The sequence below is a fragment of the Cetorhinus maximus genome, chromosome 23, assembly GCF_964194155.1.
Source record: "Cetorhinus maximus chromosome 23, sCetMax3.hap1.1, whole genome shotgun sequence".
NCBI lineage: Eukaryota > Metazoa > Chordata > Chondrichthyes > Lamniformes > Cetorhinidae > Cetorhinus > Cetorhinus maximus.
In genome coordinates this window covers 4,217,524-4,226,440 of record NC_135901.1, presented here as the reverse complement: position 1 = coordinate 4,226,440, position 8,917 = coordinate 4,217,524, and the positions used below count along the sequence as shown (strand labels likewise).

Sequence of the window (8,917 nt, the reverse complement as noted above, 5' to 3'; positions counted from 1 at the left end):
GGACAATAACCTTTGGCCCAGCCAGCGAAGCCCACATCCCATTAATTAATAAATAAAAATCTTTGGGATCTACCCGGTTTTCCAGCTCGGAGCAGAGGTGGACACAATCCTTTTCCCTGAGAACTTATGGGGTTGGACGAGAAAGTTTCTCAAAGTTTACAGCACAGAAACAGACCATTCGGCCCAACTGGTCTGTGTTGGTGTTTAAGCTCCATACCAGGCTCCTCCCACCGTTCTTCATCTAAACCCAATGGCACAGCCTTCAGTTCATTGTTCATTCATCTACTTATCAATTTCCCCCTGAAATTCCACAGGCCCAGAGCGTTTAGTTGGCGAAATTGCTAATCAGAGTAGACCATGAATACACTGAAGAGTAAATATTGATCCTGACATTTACACTGGAAATAGACACATTGAACTACTTATTGCTTCAATCTCACCGCTCACCTGGTTCCTTGTGGATGGAACTTCTTAAAGGAGTCGGCAGATCCTGATGGCTCACCACGCAGTAGAACTCAGCCCCACTCAGCCAGGCTTGTGTCGAGATGTTTACGTTGCTGACCACGCTGTCGGGATCCTCTCCCGGTTGGACGGCGATCTCTGATTTCAAAGGCTTCTTCTCTTGTGTCCAGGACACGAGGACTCCATAAGGAGCATTAGAAACGATGCAGGTTAAGGTCACGGTCGCCTCCAGTAAGACCTGTTCTATTGGCGGTGGCAGTAGAGTAATTGTGGGATCGTTGCAGTGGGAATCACCTGTGAGACAGAAATGAAAATCAACCAAAGTTTCACATTCAGAATCAGGACAGCAGTATTCAGTCTTCACACTCTTAACGAAAATAAATCACCTTGGACATATCAACCTCTAACTATCGTCTTTAATCTTCTTTACACAATGGAAAACCAGCTTGGTCTGTGTAAATCGTTCTCATAATTTAAGTCCTTCAGCGCCGGTAACATTCTCATGAATCTATGTTGCCCCAGTCCCAATACAAATACACCATTCCTGGGCCCTGGAATGCAGTACTGAAAGCTGTTTTATAAATAGGGTGGATGCACTTTCCAACACTCTCTCCCGAAGCTGTTACCAGTGAAGGGTTCCAGACACCTTCTGCCTCTCCAAATATGATCAGCTGACTCAGGGTAAATCTGATATCAAGTCCACCTCACACATTCTGTGACGTCAGTGTAGAGACGTGATGTGATAAAATCCTGAATTGTGAACAATCCGAATGCAGCCCTTACATCGGAATTAAACAATAACTACATGACAGTAAATTAGAAGTTGTTCCGTGCTTTCTACTAACTCCAATAAATTCCTGATTTGAGTAACATCGGAGAGCAGAATGATCTATTGCTTCCTCGGTTTGTATTTCTTACCCTCACACTTGGTGGCGTTTTGACTTTGGGTGACCTCTTGGTGAGTGACCTGACAGGTATAGACCGCGTCGGTGAACCATTCCCCAGCGGAGACTTTCAGCCGACTGGTCGCCGAGAAGTTCCCGTTCACTTCAAAGACGGGAGAGGTGACAATTCCTGAATCCATGGGTTTTCCATTCTTCAGCCACTTCACGGTCATTGAACTTGGACGGAAATCGATGATTGAACAGACGGCGGTTGCAAATTTGTTGGTTGTGATTTCTTCCCTGGAGCTCACGGTGAGGAGAACAGTTGGAGGGAAGACAGGTCCAACACCTTCAAGAAACACAGGTTAGACAGTTCTTGCAGAAGAAATTGATAACAGATACAATGAAATCGTATTTTTAAACAGGCTTTTTCCGTTAATAGACACTAACCTAGATTTTCCAGGGATCAGAACTATGCAGAGCACTATAAATGTGTTATAACCAAGGCCCTATACAGGGTAATCACAGCCGTTCTGTTTCTCACAAGTTCCCCAACACTTACATTGCATTCCAATGCTCTTGTCTGAGCCGCTGTGTCGAACCTCACAGTTGATTTTGCTGCATTCCCCCTCTGACTCGGTGATGGTTAACTGGCTGCTCAGGCTGTAGGTTCCCTTCTGGTTTCTCACTGACGGGAAAGTCTTAAATCCAGTGGTGATCTGCTGCCCATCTTTCTTCCAGGTCAGGCTGGTGATTTCTGGGGAGTAGTCCATCGCCAAACAGCCATAGGTGACGGAGCCGTCGGTGTTGTGTTGCTGACAGGAGGAGACCAGGCTGTAGAGAGTGGGCGAAGACGGTGTCACTGGGAAAGAATGGCCGATTGAACAAGTTAGACTCTGTGATTTGTGATCATTAAGTAACCAAACAATTCAAAATTTGACTATAACTATAAACATATCCTAATATATTCCAACTAAAACCCACACCCACATTTGTTCATTTATTATTTCCATCATTTGGTGACCTTCACCTGTCGGTTCCCTCTTTGGAAACCCACACCTCTTTTCCCGCCTCTATCCCATTACTAAAAGAGAACATTTTGATGTCATGTGAATGACGTAACTTTCATTGGATTAAAGTGGAAGAGCAGAGGATTTCCCCCATTATTTCGCCACCATTTATTTCTGAGTCAACAACACTTGGTGATAGAGAAGTTGTCTCGTCATTTATATCATTATAGTTTTGGAAATTGGTTCTGTTCAAATTGACTGATGCCCCCTCCTCTCTCCACGTCCCCCCAAAACAAAGAATAGCAACAACCCTTCGAAAGTACCTTTGTAATGGTAACTATATAATGACCATAGAACTCTAAACTGAATACCAGTTACAGTAATTACGACATTTTCCAATCGTATGTACATATGAACATGCGGATTAGTAGCAGGAGTAGGCCATTCGGCCTCTCAAGCCTCCTCCACCATTGACTCCGATGATAGCTCCGATCATGATACAAAGATAGGTGGAGGGACAGGTAGTATTGAGGAGGCGGGGAGGCTGCAGAAGGATTTGGACAGGTTAAGAGAATGGGCAAAGAAGTGGCAGATGGAATACAACGTGGGGAAGTGTGAGGTCATGCACTTTGGTCGGAAGAATAGAGGCATAGACTATTTTCTAAGTGGGGAGAGAATTCAGAAATCTGGAGTGCAAAGGGACTTGGGAGTTCTAGTCCAGGATTCTCTTAAGGTTTACTTGCAGGTTGAGTCGGTAGTTAGGAAGGCAAATGCAATGTTGGCATTTATTTCGAGAGGACTAAAATATAAAAGCAGGGATGTGCTGCTGAGGCTTTATAAGGCTCTGGTCAGACCAGATTTAGAATATTGTGAGTAATTTTGGGTCCCGTACTTCAGGAAGGATGTTCAGGCCCTGGAGAGGGTCCAGAGGAGGTTCACGAGAACGATCCCAGGAATGAAAGGCTTAACATATGAGGAACGTTTGAGGCCTCTGGGTCTATACTCGATGGAGTTTAGAAGGATGAGGGGGGATCTGATTGAAATTTACAGAATACTGAAAGGCCTGGATAGAGTGGATGTGGGGAAGATGTTTCCATTAGTAGGAGAGACTAGGACCCGAGGGCACAGCCTCAGAGTATAGGGAAGACCTTTTTGAACAGAGATGAGGAAAAACTTCTTGAGCCAGAGAGTGGTGAATCTATGGAATTCATTGCCACAGAAGGCTGTGGAGGCCAGGTCATTGAGTGTATTCAAGACCGAGATAGATAGTTCTTGATTGGTAAGGGGATCAAAGGTTACGGGAGAAGGCGGGAGAAAGGGGTTGAAAAACTTATCAGCCATGATTGAATGGTGGAGCAGACTCGATGGGCCGAATGGCCTAATTTTTGCTCCTATGTCTTATGGTCTTATAGCTGATCTGATTGTGGCATTAACTCCACATTCCCACCTACTCTCCGCTAACCTTTGACTCCCTTGTCAATGAAGAATCTCTCTACCTCTGCCTTGAAATATTAATGATTCCTCCTCCATCGCTCTCTGGGGAAGAGAGTTCCAAAGTTCCACGACCCTTTGAGAGAAAAATAAAATCCCCTCATTTCCGTCTGAAATGAGAGACCTCTTATTTTTAAACTGTGTTCCCTATCGTTAGTCTCTCTCACAAGGGGAAACATCCTTTCAGCATCCACCCTGTCAATTTCCCTCAGGATCTTATATATTTCAATAGAATCAGCTCTCATTCTTCTAAACTCTGATGGATACAGGCCCAGCCTACCCAAACTTTCCTCATAAGATAACAGACAACACCTCCCAGTATCATTTGAATGAACATTCTCTGAACAGCTTCTAATGCTTTTATATCCTTTCTTAAATGAGACCAAATCTGTACACAGTAATTCAGACGAGGTCTCATCGACGCCCCGTTAAACTGTAGCAAAATATCCTTCCATTTATATTCTATTCCCCTTGTAATAGATGACAAGATTCCCTTTGCCTTCCTCATCACTTGCTGTTCCTGTATTGTAACTTTTTGTGATTCATGCACTAAGGGATCCAGGTCCCTCTGTACCTCAGGGTTCTGCAAATCTCTCTCCCTTTCAATAATATGCTGCTTTTGTATTCTTCCTGCCAAAGTGGACAAGTTTATATTTTCCCACATTATACACCATCTGTCAATTTTTTGCCCACTCACTTAACCTATCTATATCCTTTTGCTGACCTTTATCCCCTCTTCACCACTTACTTTCCTATCTATCTTTGTGTCATCAGCAAATTTAGCAAATTCATTCAGTCCTTTCATTCAAATCATTGTTATAAATTGTAAATAGTTGAGGCTGCAGTATTGATCCCTGTGTCACATCTTGTCAACCTAAAATAACCAATTTATCCCGACTCTCTGTTTCCTGTTAACTTACTAAACTTCTACCCATGCTGAAATGTTACTGCCGACACCATTATATGCGTAGTAACCTTTGATGTGCCACTTTGTCAAATGCCTTCTGGAAGCCCAAATACAGCACACCCACAGGTTCTCCTTTATTAATGTTCCTTGTTACTTCCTCGAAGGGCCTCAAATAGATCAGCCAAACATGATTTCCCTTTCACAAAACCATGATGGATCTACATAATTGCATTTGGATTTTCTAAGTGACCCGTGAGAGGCTCCTTAATAATAGATTCCAGCACTTTCGCTCTGACAGATGTTAAGCTAACTGGCCTATAGTCTCTTGCTTTCCCTTTCCCTCCTTTATTTAACATAAAAGCCTCATTCTCTATTTTCCAATCTGATGGGACTTTCCAGAATCTATGGAAGTTTGGAAGATTAGAACAAATGCTTCTGCTATTTTTGTGTTCAACTTTTCTGCCCATTTCCTTATTTTCCTTTTTTTACAGGCTTGTCCAATCCGTGTCCCGTGGCTGGATTGTGGCCCCCGAAGTCCCTCTATATGGCCTCTGGAGCCGTTGTTCAAAATGCTGGTAAGACGGATAAGTGGAGTTGAAGGTATCCGTATCTTCAATTGCTCCTCCAATCACAGGCGGGCCTTCTACCCCGTTAGCGGCAGATAGGCTGACCAGTGGGCCTATCAGCAGTAAAACTGGGAAACAAACAGGTTGTGATTGGAGGGGCAGCGAACACCAGCTGGAGAAAGGCGCAGGGAGCCGTGGGGAAAGCGCACAGAGACATTGTCTCCCTTCTCTCCTAGGTACTTAGCGCCTTTTCCCAGGAATGGAAAAGATTTCAGGAGGAGGAGAGACAATGAGGGAGAGAGAGGGAGAGATAGAGAGTGTGGGGCCCTGGGCGCCTGGGGCTTTGGCTCATAACTACTTTAGACAGGCTTTCCCCGCTATAGCCCGGCCTCCCTGCCCTTTCCCCTCTCTTCCCTGTCCCCCCGCCTTTCTGCCCTTTCCCCCTCCGCCTCTCTGCCCTTCCCCCTCATGCATCTCTGCCCTTTCGCCCTCCCGCCTCACTGCCCTTTCCCCCTCCCGCCTCTCTGCCCTTTCCCCCCTCCCGCCTCTCTGCCCTTTCCCCCCTCCCGCCTCTCTGCCCTTTCCCCCCTCCCGCATCTCTCTGCCCCTTCCCGCTCCCGCCTCTCTGCCCTTTCCCCCTCCTGCCTCTCTGCCCTTTCTCCCTCCTGCCTCTCTGCCCCTTCCCGCTCCCGCCTCTCTGCCCCTTCCCGCTCCTGCCTCTCTGCCCTTTCCCCCCTCCTGCCTCTCTGCCCTTTCTCCCCCAGCTCTCTGCACTTATTCCATGGCTCTCTGATCTTTTGCACTGGCTCTCTGAACATTACCCCAGCTCTCTGCCCTTTTCCCCCTTCCGCATCTCTGCCCTTTCCCCCTCCCGCCTCTCTGCCCTTTACCCCCTCCGCCTCTCTGACCTTTCCCCCTCCCTCCTCTCTGCCCTTTACCCCTCCCACCTCTCTGACCTTTCCCCCTCCCTCCTCTCTGACCTTTCGCCCTCCCTCCTCTCTGACTTTTCCCCTCCCTCCTCTCTGACCTTTACCCCTCCCGCCTCTCTGACCTTTACCCCTCCCGCCTCTCTGCCCTTTAACCCTCCCGCCTCTCTGCCCTTTACCCCTCCCACCTCTCTGCCCTTTACCCCTCCCGCCTCTCTGCCCTTTCCCCCACCCGCCTCTCTGCCCTTTCCCATTCCCACCTCTCTGCCCATTCCCCCTTCGCCTCTCTGACCTTTCCCCCTCCCTCCTCTCTGCCCTTTCCCCCACCCGCCTCTCTGCCCTTTCCCCCACCCGCCTCTCTGCCCTTTACCCCACCCGCCTCTCTGCCCTTTACCCCCTCCCGCCTCTCTGCCCTTTCCCTCTCCCGCCTCTCTGCCCTTTCTCTCTGCCGCCCATCTGCCCTTTCCCCCCTCCCACTTCCCTGCCCTTTTCCCCTCCCGCCTCTCTGCCCTTTCCCCCTCCCGCCTCTCTGCCCTTTCCCCCCTCCCTCCTCTCTGCCCTTTCCCCCTCCCGACTCTCTGCCCTTTCTCCTCCAGCTCTCTGCTCTTACTCCACGGGTGTCTGCGATTTCGCCCGGCCCTCTGACCTTTTTCCCTGTTCGCTGACCTTTGCCCCGTTTCTATGCCATTCCCCCCCAACCCCTCAGGCTCTCTCCGCTTCCACCAATGCTCGTCGCTACATTCGGCCTTGCTCCACTTTCCCGCACTGCTCGGCCTCAGGCATCGCTTCCAGGTCTCTCTTCCCCGCAGTACCTGCCCTCCCACACACTGAAAAGTGATTGAGTGAGTGAGCGTGTGCATGATTGACAAAGTGAGGGTGGCTGAGTGAGGTTGGGTGGCTGAGTGAGTGAGGGTGCGTGGGTGAGTGAAGCAGTGAATGAGAGTGGGTGATGAGTGAGCGTGGGCGGGTGTCTGAATGTGGGTGAGGATGGATGAGTGAGTGAGGGTGGGTGGTTGAATGAGGGTAGATGAGAGTATGAGTGAGGGTTGGTTGGTATGTGAGGGTGGGTATGTGAGTGAGGGTGAGTGGATGTGTGAGGGTGGGTGGATGAGTTATTTAGTGTGAGTGAAAATAGGTGAGTGAGGATGGGTGGGTGAGTGAGTTTGAGTGAGGATGAGTGAGGGTGGATGAGGAAGGATGGGTGAGTGAGTGTGAGTGAATGAGTGTGAGTGAGTACCCCCGAGTGAGGGTGAGTGAGGGTGGGTGAGTGAGGGTCAGTGAGTGTGGGTGGGTGAGTGAGTTTGAATGAGGCTGGGTGGGTAAGGGTGAGTGAGGGTGAGTGAGTGAGTGAGTGAGTGTGAGTGAGCGAGTGAGGGTGAATGAGTGAGGGTGAGTGAGTAATTGATGGTGAGTGAATGAGGGTGAGTGAGTGGGGGTGAGTGAGTGAGGGCGAGTGAGGGTGCGTGAGTGAGTGATGGCTGAGTGAGTGAGGGTGAGTGAGTGAAGATTAGTGAGTAATTGATGGTGAGTGAATGAGGGTGAGTGAAGGTGGGTGAGGCTGGGTGAGTGAGGGTGAGTGAGTGAGGGTGGGTGAGCGAGGGTGGGTGAGTGAGGGAGTGAGGGTGAGTGAGTGAGGACGAGTGAGTGAGCGTGGGTGAGCGAGGGTGGGTGAGCGAGGGAGTGAGGGTGAGTGATTGAGGGTGAGTGACTGAGGGCGATTGAGTGAGGGCGAGGGTCTGAGGGTGAGTGAGTGAATGATGGTGAGTCAAGGTGAGTGATTGTGGGTAGTGAGGGCGCCCAGGTGCTGCAGGCTTATCAAGGCGATGTTTCTCTGGATGATTTTCCGCTCCGGCTCAGCTTTCCATTGCCTGTTGTCCACAGCCGAGCTGGGGGCTCCTCCATTCGGCTCCAACACCTCCACCTCCTCCTCTTCCTCTCCATCGTTCCTGTCCTGATTCTCCATATTGATCAGCTTTCTGTAACACCGGCTGTGTAAAGTCAGGCAGCAGTGTAGATCGCTGGCCAGCTGCTTTAATGCCGATGCCTTTCTTTGAGAAACCCGTGTCAGTGCGAGAATAGGCAGACTGAGGGGGCTGGAGGGGAAGGTTACAGCAAAACCAGGATGGGCCGTGCAGGCATCTTGCACCAAGTGTGCACCATGTTGAGGATCCAGGAGGCCATGGTCTCCGCCACATCCCTCCCCTTTCCTTGTTCCTTTGTGTTTGGTTCAACACTTGGAAATTCTCCACATATATAGTGATGTCACCTGTGTAATTTCCTTTTACACAACAGGTCCTCAGAAATGGAACAATAAACATGCATGCAGCTTCACGGATTTTCATTCTGCAATTGGTATTTTCAGCCCACTTCTCTGTGTGAGAATGTGTGTGTGTGCGTGAGAAAGAGAGAGAGAGTGCAAGTGTATGTGTTTTTGAGAGAGAGACAGAGAAAGAGAGAGAGAGAGAGAGAGAGAGAGTGTGTGTGTGTGTGTGTGTGTGAGTGAGATAGGGAGTATAAGTGTGAGAATATGTGAGATAGACAATGTGTGTGTGTGGGAGAGAAAGAGTGTGTGTGTGAGAGAGAGAGAATGAGAGAGACAGTGTGTGAGAGAGAGGGAGAGTGTGTTTTTATGTGCGTGTCATAGGGAGTATAAGTGGGAGAGTGACTGAGA

At 49.0% G+C, this 8,917-nt stretch overlaps 1 pseudogene; it reads right to left on the bottom strand.

The window, feature by feature from the left end:
• Positions 1-1,241: 1,241 nt before the first annotated feature.
• LOC144697724 (Ig heavy chain C region pseudogene) lies at positions 1,242-8,209 on the bottom strand (annotated as a pseudogene).
• Positions 8,210-8,917: the final 708 nt, after the last annotated feature.